A 15,042-nucleotide genomic window follows, 5' to 3' on the forward strand; every position below is an offset into this window, starting at 1 on the left:
TCCAGGCTGGTAAGGCTCTGTTCACATTGTCCGTTTTGTATAATGTGAACAGACCCTTCTGGCAGTGTCTACCCAGACAGGGAGACTTCAGCTGTTGCTAAACTACAACTCCCAGCATGCCCAGACAGCCAAAGGCTGTCTGGGCATGCTGGGAGTTGTAGTTTTGCACCAATTGGAGGCTCCCTGTTTGGGAAGACATTGCATTATGGGCGCTTTTTTATAAAATGGTTAACGAGGGCTGTGGGGGAAGTGTTTTTTAAAATAAAATAATTTTTCCAATGTGTTGGTTTTTTTTTTTATTGAATTTTCAGGCTTAGTTATGGAGGCTGTCTAATAGACGGAATTTTTGATGCTCCGGGCCTAGGCGGTAACAGGCTGGCATTATTTAGGCTGGGAAGGGCCAGTAACAATGGTCCTCGCCTATCCTGGTAATGTCAGGCTGTTGCTGCTTGGTTGGTATTGTGCTGAGAACGAAAATACGGGGAACACTATGCGTTTTATTTTATAAATAAATAAATACATTTTAAAAAACGCATAGGGTTCCCCGTATTTTCATTCTTAGCCAGATACCAATCAAGCAGCAACAGCCTGTCGTTACCAGGGTGGGCGAGGACCATTGTTGCTTGCCCTCCCTAGCCTAAATAACGCCAGCCTGTTACCGCCTAGGCCCAGGAGCGCCATTTTTGACACTCCGGGCCTTTTGGTACCGGCTCTTCCCGGCACCCCTGTGGCGGTGGGTACCGGGGTAATAATTGGGGGTTAGCGCTAGCTGTTTTGGGGGCTGACACTAAGCCCTGGCTTAGTCATGGATTCCGTCAATAAGACCGGCTTCCACTACTAAGCCTGAAAATTCAATAAAAAAAACACTACACATAGTAAAAATTATTTTATTTTAAAAAATACTTCCCCACAGCCCTCGTTAACCATTTTATTAAAAGAAAAAAATCTATTTTATCCGCCGTAATCCATCGAATCCACCGTAATCCTCTGCATACACGGATCTGAAATGAGAAGAAAAAAAAACACAAAAAATTGGTTAGTACATTTTTGGCGCTGTCCGCTGGGGAGAGCGCCCATAATGCAATGTCTACCCAAACATGGAGCCTCCAATTGGTGCAAAACTACAACTCCCAGCCTTTGGCTTTCTGGGCATGCTGGGAGTTGTAGTTTAGCAACAGCTGGAGTCTCCCTGTCTGGGTAGACACTGCCAGAAGGGACTGTTCACATTATACAAAACGGACAATGTGAACAGAGCTTCAGACCCTTACTTGCCTGACTCCCGTCTGTAGCTGTTTATTCTGTATAATGCCCAAAGGGCTATAGGAGCAGGGAGTCCTGTCAGTATAGTGACAGGATTCCCGATTCCTGTGTAGTACACACGGGTACACTATGCCCCCCTGTATACTATACGGCCGGGCACAGGGGACAAAACTGGCTATTTCCACACACCAGGAAAAACGCCAGAAAAAACGCCAGGCGTTTTTGCTGGGGGGAAAAAACCTCAGTGGAATTCTAGTCTTCCAGAGGACACTGATCCCTCCCTTCTTTTAGCTTGTGGGCCAAAGAGAAGGATGCAAATACAGATGTCAGAGGTTAGCAACATCCCTAGCAACCAATAGGAAAGCTGCCCACCCCTTCACTATATAAGATTCTTCCCAGCAGCGTTTTTTTTTGCAGTTTCATGTGGTTGTGGAGATTGAACACTGTTTGTGCTGTGCTTTTTTTTTTTAAAAGCAAATAAAATTATATACTAAATTAATAGTTAAAGTGGTACTCCGGCGCTAAGACATCTTAGATGCCTGACCGCGGGGGTCCCGCCGCTGGGGACCCCCGTGATCTTCCACGCCGCACCCCGTTAGAATCAGCCCCCGGAGCGTGCTCGCTCCAGGTCTGATTACTAGCGATCACAGGGACGGAGAATAGTGACGTCACGGCTCCTCCCCCGTGTGCCGTCATGGCTCCCCCCCTCAATGCAAGCCTATGGAGGAGGCGTGACAGCTGTGACGCCTCCTCCCTAGGACCAATCACTGTCAGTCATAAGCCGCAACTCCGTCCGTCATGTGAAACGGTGTCCCGCCTCCTCCCTCACATGAATCACAGTCCTCCTTCAGCCACAACTCCATCCTCCCTCATCCGAAACTCTGTCGTCCAAAACATCATCATGCCTCAGACGATTCTCCCTCAGGCGCAACTTCCTGCCGCATAGCAGAGCCGACGCTTCACAGCATTGTATAACAGAGTTGAAACTGGGAAACTTGCACATGTGTACTACATTGAATAGAGTGTACAGCAGAACCCATATAGCAGAGAGCCGACAATGACTCAGCCCTGCTACACGGCAGGAAAGTTTTTCATCTGAGGGATGGCAGAGTTTCGGATGAGAGACTTTAGGATGACAAAGGAGGGAGGAGGGAGTTGCGGCTGACGCCTGACGGAGATTGACCCGAGGGAGGAGGCAGGACACCATTTCACCTGACGGAGGATGGAGTTACGTCTGATGACTGACGATGTCCTAAAATGGACACATTTAGACTACATTAAGGAGTAACATTTTTGTAGCAAACATTGTATCAATATATGGCAGAAGTTGAGGTGTAGTACCATTTTTCTCTATATCCAGCCACAAGGGCCCTGTGGTCTGGTTATTAATAATGTAAATCTGTACTTTGTTTTGTATTAGTCAATTTAGCTATCCTATATGTTTTAAGAGATAAAGTATCCCTTATCCTAATGTGTGTATTTCATTAACCCCTTAAGGACGGAGCCCATTTTCACCTCTAGGACGAAGCCCTTTTTTGCAAATCTGATCACTGTCACTTTAAACATTAATAACTCTGGGATGCTTTTAGTTATCATTCTGATTCTGAGATAGTTTTTTCGTGACATATTCTACTTTAACATAGTGGTAAATTTTTGTGGAAACTTGCATCCTTTCTTGGTGAAAAATCCCAAAATTTGATGAAAAAATGTAAAATTTTGCATTTTTCTAACTTTGAAGCTCTCTGCTTGTAAGGAAAATGGATATTCCAAATAATTTTTTTTTTTGGATTCACATTTCCAATATGTCTACTTTATGTTTGCATCATAAAATTGACGAGTTTTTACTTTTGGAAGACACCAGAGGGCTTCAAAGCTCAGCAGCAATTTTCCAATTTTTCACAAAATTTTCAAACTCGCAATTTTTCAGGGACCAGTTCAGGTTTGAAGTGGATTTGAAGGGTCTTCATATTAGAAATACCCCATAAATGACCCCATTATAAAAACTGCACCCCCCAAAGTATTCAAAATGACATTCAGTTAATGTTTTAACCCTTTAGGTGTTTCACAGGAAAAGCAGCAAAGTGAAGGAGAAAATTCAAAATCTTCATTTTTTACACTCGCATGTTCTTGTAGACCCAATTTTTGAATTTTTACAAGGGGTAAAAGGAGAAAATGTATACTTATATTTGTAGCCCAATTTCTCTCGAGTAAGGACACACCTCATATGTCTATGTAAAGTGTTCGGCGGGCACAGTAGAGGGCTCAGAAGCGAAGGAGCGACAAAGGGATTTTAGAGAGTACGTTTTTCTGAAATGGTTTTTGGGGGGCATGTCGCATTTAGGAAGCCCCTATGGTGCCAGAACAGCAAAAAAAAAACACATGGCATACCATTTTGGAAACTAGACCCCTTGAGGAACATAACAAGGAATAAAGTGAGCCTTAATACCCCACAGGTGTTTCACGTCTTTTGCATATGTAAAAAAAAAAATAAATTTCACTAAAATGTGTGTTTTCCCCCAAATTTCACATTTTTTAAAGGGTTAATAGCAGAAAAGACCCCCCAAAATTTGTAAACCCATCTCTTCTGAGTATGGAGGTACCCCATAAGTGGACCTGAAGTGCACTACGGACGAACTACAATGCTCAGAAGAGAAGGAGTCATATTTGGCTTTTTGAGAGCAAATTTTGCTCGGGGGGCATGTTGCATTTAGGAAGCCCCTATGGTGCCAGAACAGCAAAAAAAAAAAAACACATGGCCTACCATTTTGGAAACTAGACCCTTGAGGAACGTAACAAGGGATAAAGTGAGCCTTAATACCCCACAGGTGTTTCACGACTTTTGCATACGTAAAAAAAAAAAAAAATTTCACTAAAATGTGGGTTTCCCCCCAAATTTCACATTTTTGTAAGGGTTAATAGCAGAAAAGACCCCCCAAAATTTGTAACCCCATCTCTTCTGAGTATGGAGGTACCCCATAAGTGGACCTGAAGTGCACTGCGGGCGAACTACAATTCTCAGAAGAGAAGGCGTCATATTTGGCTTTTTGAGAGCAAATTTTGCTCGGGGGGGCATGTCGCATTTAGGAAGCCCCTATGGTGCCAGAACAGTAAAATAACCCCCACATGGCATACCATTTTGGAAACTAATGTAACAGAATGTAATGAGGGGTACAGTGAGCATTTACCCCTCACTGGTGTCTGACAGATCTTTGGAACAGTAGCCCACTGTTCCAAAGATCCGTCAGATCCGAAAATTTTTCATTTTCACGGACCACTGTTCCAAAGATCCGTCAGACACCTGTGGGGTGTAAATTCTTGCTGCACCCCTTATTACATTCCGTGAGGGGTGTAGTTTCCAAAATTGGGTCACATGTGGGTGTGTTTTTTTCTTGCGTTTGTCAGAACCGCTGTAACAATCAGCCACCCCTGTGCAAATCACCTCAAATGTACATGGCGCACTCTCCCTTCTGGGCCTTGTTGTGCGCCCCCAGAGCACTTTGCGCCCACATATGGGGTATCTCTGTACTCGGGAGAAATTGCATTACAAATTTTGGGGGGCGTTTTTCCCTTTTACCTCTTGTGAAAATGAAAAGTATAGGGCAACACCAGCATGTTAGTGTAAAAATTATTTTTTTACACTAACATGCTGGTGTAGACCCCAACTGTTCCTTTTCATAAGGGGTAAAAGGAGACAAAGCCCCCCAAAATTTGTTAGGCAATTTCTCCCGAGTACGGCGATACCCCATATGTGACCCTATTATGTTGCCTTGAAATACGACAGGGCTCCAAAGTGAGAGCGCCATGCGCATTTGAGGCCTGAATTAGGTACTTGCATAGGGGTGGACATAGGAGTATTCTATGCCAGTGATTCCCAAACAGGGTGCCTCCAGCTGTTGCTAAACTCCCAGCATGCTTGGACAGTCAATTGCTGTCCAGAAATGCTGGGAGTTTTTGTTTTGCAACAGCTGGAGGCTCCATCTTAGAAACACTGCCATACAATACGTTTTTTATTTTTATTGGGGAAGCGGGGTGGTGGGGGGGCAGTGTACGTGTGTATATGTAGTGTTTTACTCTTTATTTTATGTTAGTGTAGTGTTTTTAGGTTACATTCACACTGGCGGTGGATTACACTGAGTCTTCCGCTAGGAGTTTGAGCTGCGGCGAACAATTTCCCGCAGCTCAAATTTGTAGCGGGGAACTCACTGTAATCTGCCGCCAGTGTGAATGTAGCCTGTACATTCACACGGGAGGGGGGTCAAAACTACAACTCCCAGCATGCACTGACAGACCATGCACGCTGGGAGTTGTAGTTTTGCAACAGCTGGAGGCACACTGGCTGGAAAACCTTGAGTTAGGTTCTATGACCTAACTCAGTATTTTCCAACCAGTGTGCCTCCAGCTGTTGCAAAACTACAACTCCCATCATGTACTCATTGCGGAAGGGCATGCTGGGAGATGTAGTTATGCAATGGCTGGAGGCACGCAAGTACAACTCCCAGCATGCCAAGACAGCCTTATGCTGTTCCTGAATGCTGGGAGTTGTAGTTTTGCAAGATTTAGAGGGGTTCAAGTTGTAAATCACTGTCCAGTGGTCTTAAAACTGTGGCCCTCCAGATGTTGCAAAACTACAACTCGCAGCATGCCCAGACAGCAAACTGCTGTCTGGGCATGCTGAGAGTTGTAGTTTTGCAACATCTGGAGGGCTACAGTTTGAGACCACTTAGTGATCTACAACCTGAACCCCTCTAAATATTGGAAAACTACAAGTCCCAGCATGCCCACACAGCAAACAGCTGTCTGGGCATGCTGGGAGTTGTAGTTTTGCAACATCTGGAGGGCCACGGTTTAGAGACCACTGTAAACTGTGGCACTCTGGATGTTGCTAGGCAACAACTCACCTAGCAGGACCCGGAAGTATTGCTGCCGCCGCCGCACGTGGGGGAGGATCGCGAACGGGGATCCGGTGATCCAGGTAGGGACCTTCGGCGCCGACCTTCCCTGGACGGTTCCCCCGTTTAGCCCGGACACCGACAGGTGGGCAAAGCGGGGGAACCGAACTTTAACCCCCCCTCCCCCGCAGTCATCCCGGTCCGATCACCGCTACCGGTGATGCGGCGCTCCCGGAACCCCGCGACGTACATGTACGTCACCGCCCGCCAAGTGACACTTCGCGGCGCCGTACATGTACGTCGCTCGTCGTGAAGGGGTTAATGGCTGTGTGTTACATTATTTTGAAGGGAGCACAACATTAAACACTGTTATACAGGCACTCACTACTTTAGTGTACTCACTACTTTATATCGTAGCAGAGTGTCATTTCTTCAGTGATTTCACAGGATAAAATATAATAATACATTTACAAAAATTAGAGAGGTACTCACTTATTTGAGACACTGTGATACCATATTTACTGCTTCCAAGAATCTCCTCCACCCCTCACAAGTGTCATACTGAATTTACAATGATAAATTAAAATAGTCTGGGGCCCAGGAAAACTCTTCTTTACAGTCGCACACTAACTGGATGGCCTCTCCTGCTAGCCTCCCCCTAAGGTGCCCCTGTCAATAAAAAAAAAAAAAAAAAAAAAATTCACGTGACATAGAGACATGTTAAGTTTGGATCAGTAGAACAAGGGAGAAGATGTATGTGTTTTACTCCCCAGGTCACAACGATCTCTGCCCAGCTTCACTAGACAGACCTATAGACTTATAATGGGACAGCCTAGTGAAGGTTCACAGAGATCACTACTAACTGGGGGGGGGGGGGGGGGGGGCGAAGTGCACAACCGCGTGTTTCTCCCCACTCATTCTAACGATCGGATTCTGTGACAAGTCAAGAGTTTTTATTTAAATGGTTGGGACACTTTAGTCTGTGCCTTTTGCCAGGCAAAAATTGGTCATCCTGCTATACTTTCCTTCCTACCCCTTTAGACTAATCATCCTCCGTATTTCCGCCCTGCTGAAGACATGATGTGCCAGCTGAGCCTTGTTGCGTTGCTCACATTCCTTATTTTTCTTATATTAAGCAATCCCCCATCAGAGTTAACCTGTTTCAAATTTCCTAGCATGCCTAGATTCCTGTGTGCAATGTTAATATGATTTGTAGATGGAACATGCTGTATATTACTTTTCATTCTTAGTAGTCCTGAAGCTAACAGATGATGTTTATTTCATGAATTCTATATTTATTTACTGTTAATTTTAGTATTTTGGGTAACTAAAAAATATATAATTTGTTATTGATAGGTACAGGTTTGGCCTTCACTCAAGCTTTATAGCCACACGATGAACATGTGTCGGTCTCCTGGGCTTTGCACTTTGTGAGGAAGTCTTTATAATGAAGTCATCAGAGACATGCTGGGAAAATGAAACATATGAAAGAAATGTGTAATTTATCTACACATTAACTGTGTCAGATTCACATTGGCATTTTGGGTGTGAAATAAGTCACAAAACCGGATTATGTAACAGTTGCTTAACTTAACTGTTAAAGGAGTAGTACAGTGAAATAAAACTCATAGATAGTTATAGATTGAGGGGGGGAGGGGGCTGGGTCCGACTGCTGGGACCCCCCACGATCTCCAGAACAAGGCCCCGGCAGTCTGCCAGAAGCGGCTGTTCTGACCCCCGAGGAAGCCACAGTTGACACGCCCCCTCCATGTATCTCCACCACTCTGTGCAGGGGTCGGCACGCCCCCTTCCAGCAGACTGCCGGGGCCTCATTCAGGGGATCGTGGGGGGGTTCTATTGGTCTCATGCCCCACGATCTATAACTTATCCCCTATCCAAAGGATAAGGGCTTTAAATTTAGAAATGGTGGATAGGTAATAATAATATGTATTACTAAACTATAATATAATTTATATAATATACAGTGACCCCCCCGACCTACGATGGCCCCGACATATGATGAAATCGACATACGATGGCCTCTCAGAGGCCATCACATGTCGATGTCAGCATCGACATACGATGCTTTTTTATGTCGGGGCCATCGCATTAAGTGCTATCCGGCAGCGCCAAATTCTTAAGCTGCTGCGGGATAGCAGCTTAATGTTCCCCGTGTGGTGCGGTAAGTATTACTTACCCCTCCACGATGCTCCGGGGTGCCCTCCGGGTCCAGCGCTGGTCTTCCGGTGTCTTCTCGGCCCTCTCCGATGACGTCAATACGCTGCTGCGCACGTCATCCAATAGGAATGGCGTACGCAGCGGCGTAATGACATCGCTACGCAGGCCCAGTAAGGCCTTGCGGAAGAAAGCAGAGGACCAGAGAAGACAGAAGAGGACCAGAGAAGACAGCGGAGAGCCCAGCGGAGGCCCGGGATCACCATCGGGAGCGGCGGGGACACCATCTCGAGCGGGTGAGTACAGCTTCCTATACTTTACATTGCACGAATCCCTCAACATACGATGGATTGGACAAACGATGGCTCGTTTGGAACGAATTACCATCGTATGTTGAGGGACCACTGTAGTTTATATTAACTTAAGATACTAGTCAATTCTGATCAATTCTACATAAATATGGTTTTAACTATGATCCTCTGAGGGTTTTGATGCATATTACCGTATATTATTGGTAATCTGTATAGTTATAGCTTCCAATGCAAATGCTATCACATATAGAATGTAACTTCATCATGAAGTATAACCATGGTGCACATATTACTTTACAGTATGGTTTATAACAATGTAGAAATGATATATCTCTGAAAGCTAGACTTACAGCAAATTAGTTATAACAAATATTGTATTTTGTGCTATGCATTGTATAATGAATTCTGTATTCTTAAAATATGAACTATACCATGTGTTATGCTCTTTCTAAGAATCATTTGCTGTCTATTCATACTTTAAGTGGACTGAAATACCAGTTACACAGTAGGTCTCTAGTGTAGGTTTTTAGAAATCTCCAAGCATATGCCATTTGAGTATAATAGAGAAAGGAATATATGCAATTCCTGGGGATATAATACAATGTGTATAACTCGCAACATTTAAAACCTACATATATTTGAGTCATAATTCTGCTGTTCAATCCAATTCAACAGACTGCATTTACAGAGATGATAGGTTACCGTTGAAGTTTTCCATTTTTATTTTAACACATCAATCAGAATCCCAAGAATGAATCTATCCTCAGCCCGGCCCTCGAAAAAATGAATCCACATGTCACAATACAACTCCAGCTCATTCAAATAACAAGTAACTGCCGGAATATGCAGAAATATTACTTATTATGGGGATTGGTGAATTTCCCACTTTCTTTACCTGTCTTTTCACATATAGGAATTTAGGGAGAGTTTTCTCAAAATCTATGTAGAAGAAGAGTGGTGTAGATTGCTGCTTTCATTTTTCAGAGGCCTTTTTTAGAAATGTAAGAAGCAATCTGATTGGTTGCTATGGACAAATAAACCATGCCGTAGAAAGCAGCTTGAAATATAAACTTTTCATCAGAAAAACCAGTCATTGTAGCATTTTATAATTTGGCATAGTCAGTAATCTTCATAGTCAGTAATTAGAGATGAGCGAATGTTAAAAAAATCCGATTAAGCCGATTTTCCGAAATTTCTGAAAAAAATTGGTTTGGGCCGAATTTATTCGTGGCAAATCTTTATTAAAAATGGCTATTTCTGGTCTACAGAGAGCCTCAATAGGGGTGTAGAACACTTTGCCTTGCTGTAACATGCATAGGGTGTGTGCTGGGTTAGTGAAATAATACTGTTAATCAGTATGACATGCAGATCAGAGGTGTCGCTATTAGAATCACTGTCGCAGGGGGGTGTGTGGTTTGGCGCTGACTAAGATTGCCACATGAGGGGAACGCTGCTGCTCCACCAGCCGCGTTTCAGCTTATAACAGCCCCTGGTGACCCTGCCTGCTGATGGGGAAGAAGTCCTGCAAGTCTGGGAACTCCTCTGCACCTACCCGGCTAAGTTTCTTGTCTGCCGGAGGCATCCAGCGCTACCTCCGGCAGCCCCTCACCTCTGTGCCCTCCTCCCTGACTGCCATTTCAGGACCCGTGCTGGACCTGCGGTCCCGACCGTACAGCTATCCCCCACAACACTCGGAGGACTCACCTGCCAGCTGCTGCTCACTAACGGGAGTCTGGGATCCCCCCTCCTCTCACGGCCGGCTCCTGCTGCTCCGTCCACCTCGGGAGCCCTGGTCCAGCTGCCTGAGAGCTGCGCTGCCACGCTGCGACCGGAGTTCCTCACGGCTGCTGTCACTCCTGCTGCGGTCTCTCCTCTGCCCCCGTGCTGCAGGAGCGTGTGGTGAGTGACACAAGAGGCTCACCCTTGGCTCCTGCTGCGCTCCCTAGGGCTTCTCTGGTGTCCCATCCTGGCTCACTCTCCTCTTCCTCTCCCTGTGTGTCACCTGAGGCTCCATCCTGGGTCTCACTAGTGAAGACCAGGCAATCTCCAGCTGCTCCACATTGCTCCCCCTCCCCCTCCTTTATATCTACAGCTCCAGGCTCTGAGCTGCATCTAGTGGGGCAGCCCTCTCAGGTTAGGCCCACAGCTGTCACCTTGGTGCCTACCCCTCCTGCTCATTTGGACCCTCTTGCTGCTGACTACGCCCTACCCTCCTCTCCCAAGCCTCAGCGGTGCTGGCAGTCCGATATGTTCTCCACCGGAGCCTGCCATCTGTCCCCCCGGGGACTCATCACCCGCCTCCTGAGCCGGTGGCGGTCACTGGATTTACACCTGCCTCCGCCCCTTGGGATGCTGCTTCTGACTCTGACTCACTGCCTGCCTTCCCTGACCTGAGCCAGCTTCTATCCCAAATTCCTACCAAGTAAGACTTTTGCTCTCTGATCGCAGAGGTCTGCCGGGCGGAAATCTGTGCGATGCGCCAAGATCTCCAGCATGTTTCTGACCGGGTGGATGGCCTGGAGGATGCCCATGACCACACTAGGGCCTACATTGCTCAGCTGCACTCTACTATTGCCTCTCAGAAGGACTTCTTAGTGGATCTTCATGCTCATGTTGAGGACTTGGACAATAGAGGGAGGCATAATAACATCAGGGTGAGGGCTTTTACGGAGGCTACCCGTGAGGAGGACCTGTTTGTTACCTTGGAGGCTATCTTTAACCTTAACCTTCTCCTAGGTGAGCCCGCTACGCACAAGATCAAGCTAGACAGAGCCCATAGGGCACTCCGGCCCAAATCCGCCACTGGTGTCCCAAGGGATGTTATCTGCTCTGTGCATGACTTTCAAGTGAAGGAGGTGAAATTTTGACTTTGATGGAGCCTCTATTAAACTTTACCAAGACCTCTCCTGGCTAACTCTCAGAAAGAGGCGCCTGTTGCAACCTCTCCTGGAAGTCCTTTGTTCCCACTATGTGCCGTATAGATGGACCTTCCCGTTTGGGCTGCACGCCCGCAGAGATGGCCGCTCCGCTGTCCTCCGCTCATATTCGGATCTCCAGATCTCCTGCTCTACTCTGGAACTGCCTACTCCTCAGGTGATGGACTGGGATCTGATGTCTGCTCCCACCCCCCTCTGCCCCCCCATGTGGCAGCCCGTCAGGTCCTGCAGGGCTGGCTCCCAGAGGAGGCCCCCCCCCTGGAGGTTTGGGGTCCGCCCTCGACCTCCCCCTGAGATGCACACTGGGCCCCTATGTCTTTTTTGAGTAAATCTCGGTTCTGGACTTTTCTTTTTCTTTTTTGGGTTTTTAGCCTCCCTTCTGTGCAGTTCCACACTGTTGCTAATTGTTCCCTGTTCATGCAGTATTTCTGCATTTTTTGGCCACCAAGGGTTTTTGTTATCTTGTGTTCATTTGCTATGGCCTTGGAGTAGGGTGCTCGCTCTCCTGGTGGTTGTCCTTTGGTGGTGTTCTTCCATGTACCCTCTCGAGGCCGTAGCAATGGACTGTCCATGCCTTGGTCCATGGTCCACTCTAGTGGTCTTGGCCTCAGCATTTACGTACTGGTCAATGGTTCATTATGTTGTTAATTGTTGTCTCTTATTTGTTTCCTGGGTCTTGTCGGTTTGTTGTCTGTTTGTGTACCCTCTTGTTTCTTCTTGTCTCCCTTCCTCTTTAGTTTTTTTCCCACTTTAGGTTGCTCTTCCTTGCTACTTCTCCTTGTGTCCCAGATCTACCGGAAGCTCCTCCATCGCTGCGTGCTGCTCCTGTTGGTCGCTTTTGTGAGTATGCCTCTATATATGCCACCTATCTTTTCTCTTAGCCCGACATGGTTAGGTGCCTCTCCTTGAACGTTAAGGGGCTGAACTCACTCTCTAAGAGCCGTTTGTTGCAAAGGGAATTAGTTGGGCTGCATGCTGACATAGTCTTTCTCCAGGAGATGCACTTTGACCATTCCGACTCCTTTCAGTTTCTTCACCACCTCTACTCCCAGACATACTCTGCTGTCACCGACAGGAAAACTGCTGGCATGGCTATCCTAGTCTCTAGGTCCTGCCCACTTCAGGTTTCTTTCTCCTTTCTTGATCCCCGGGGGCGTTATGTGGTTTTAGAGGGTGTTTTTTTTTTTTTTTTGGGGGGGGGGGGGGGGTGTCCCACTTCTACTGTGTAATGCCTAATACTTCCCAGATTCCCTTCCTATGTAGAGTCCTTGATAGGCTTCATAAACTTCCTTCCTCAGCATGGTTATTGGGTGGGGACTTTGACCTGATTTTTTCCCCGTCCCTGGACCTCCACTTGCTCGTGGGGGCTCCTCCTACGCCGGCTCAGTTGCGCTTGGCCTCTATTTTCCGACGGCTTATGGGTGCTTCGTCACTGTATGGCCTGTGCCGAATCAATCAACCTACGGAGCGCTCTTTTAGTTTTTACTCTCATCCCCATAAGTTGCATACGTGCATTGACTATTTTATCGGCAACCTCCCCATGGTGCGCATGGTTACCGCTGCCTCTCTCGACCCCATTTCCTTTTTTGATCACTGTCCCATACTTCTTTCCTTCTCCTCCTCCCCATCCTCTCTCCGCACTTGTCACTGGCGACTGAATGACTCTTAATCTCCCTCTGTCTCTCTCTACTCTTTCTCGCTCCAACTACTCTTTTAAATGGTCTCCATCTGCTATCAAGCACCTGGGGGTCTATATTATTTCTCACTATTCCTCACTTTACTCTACCAACTATCTCCCCCTCTTTAGGGAACTCCGGGCTCTTTTGGAGAAGTGGCGCTCGCAGTATATTTCCTTTTTTGGGCATATTGCGGCGGTGAAAATGACCATACTTCAGAAACGACTGTATTATTTTGAAACATTGCCGGTTCGGGTGCCGCTGTCCGCGCTTCGCTCGTTTCAAACAGATATTTTTAAATTCATATGGGACGGGAAGAGGCATAGACAGGATAGTCAGGATGTTTGGGGGTCTTGCGGTCCCTGATGTGATTAAGTACTACTGGGCTGCCCATTTGCGCCATCTTGCGGCGTGGTCGTTCTATCACGCCTATGGAACTATGGATGGATGGAACTAGAAAAGCTTTGGTTTGCCCCTCATCACCCCAATACACTGCACTGTTCCCCCTGCTCTGATTTGAGAGGTTGTGCTGTGGTGGGCCTCAGGCGAGGGGCCTTCTCTCCGATATTTACTCTTTGCTTCTTCAACCTCCTGAGGGTACCCCGGTGTCACACCGATATATGGGTCATTGTTAAGATGCTCTAAATACCACCGTTACGTTCCCTCAATGGAGGGTTATTTGGGAAAGGACCTCTAAGGTATCAATTTGTACGGCCTATAGGGAAACCCAATACAAACTCCTTATGGGTTGGTCTCATACTCCTAAGCTGATAAATAGGTTGAACCCTGATACCTCCCCCCCCCCCCCCAATGCTGGTGTTGTGGGGTTGGATTGGGTACAGTGTTTCATATCTTTTGATCCTGCCCCCTGGCGTAAAGTGCAGGGATTACTGTCTGATGTTTTGAGAGTGTCGGTCCCTCTCGACCCTCTTATTTATCTTCAGCTTTCTCACCCTACGCTCTCTAGGAAACTAAGCTCTTCATGCATATAGTTTTAGCTGCCAAAACCCTCATTGCTAAATGCTGGAAGAGGACCCTTCCCCCTTCTGAATCTGACCTCTTATCAGGAGATTAGTTCCCTGGAATCTTTAGCGGCTTCCCTGAATAACTCTATCCCTTCGTTTCTATCAGTTTTTGAACCCTGGGATCATTTTTCCGATAGGCAACCATCTTGATACTCTCTTTTCTCTTATTCTCTTTTCCTTCTTTTTCTCTTGTTTTCCTATCTGCCTCCCTGTGTGTATTGTTCGAAGTGGTAGAGAAAAAGGACCAACTGTTTCCAGGCGCTGCTAGCTCAAAACACCAGAGGCACAAGTAGTAGGTGAAAGATCCTTGCAGGGATCATGTTTATTAAAAATAACAAATATGGGATACCAAACCAACTTAAAGAAAGCAGAAATCGCTGCATTAAAGAGTTTATCAGAGAATCATGAAATAGTAATACGGCCCGCCGACAAGGGGGGTGGGGTAGTAATTCTAAACCGCACTGACTATCTCCTGGAGGCCGAAAGACTTTTATCTGACAGTAAATATTATGGCCAACTATCTCACAATCCCACAGAGGAATATGCTAAGGAATTAAAATCAATAGTCATAGAAGGCTTCACTCAGGGAATACTCTCTAAATCAGAAAGAGACTATATACTTATTACTGAACCTGCACTTCTATTATTCTACTACCTGCCAAAGATTCATAAAATAAAGAAAAACCTCCGGGCCCTCCAATTGTGCCAGGAATTAATTCTGTCTCTTCCAATTTGGCACATTACCTTGATATATTACTGCAAAAATATGT

The sequence above is a fragment of the Hyla sarda genome, chromosome 3 (genome assembly GCF_029499605.1).
Source record: "Hyla sarda isolate aHylSar1 chromosome 3, aHylSar1.hap1, whole genome shotgun sequence".
Classification (NCBI taxonomy): Eukaryota; Metazoa; Chordata; class Amphibia; order Anura; family Hylidae; genus Hyla; species Hyla sarda.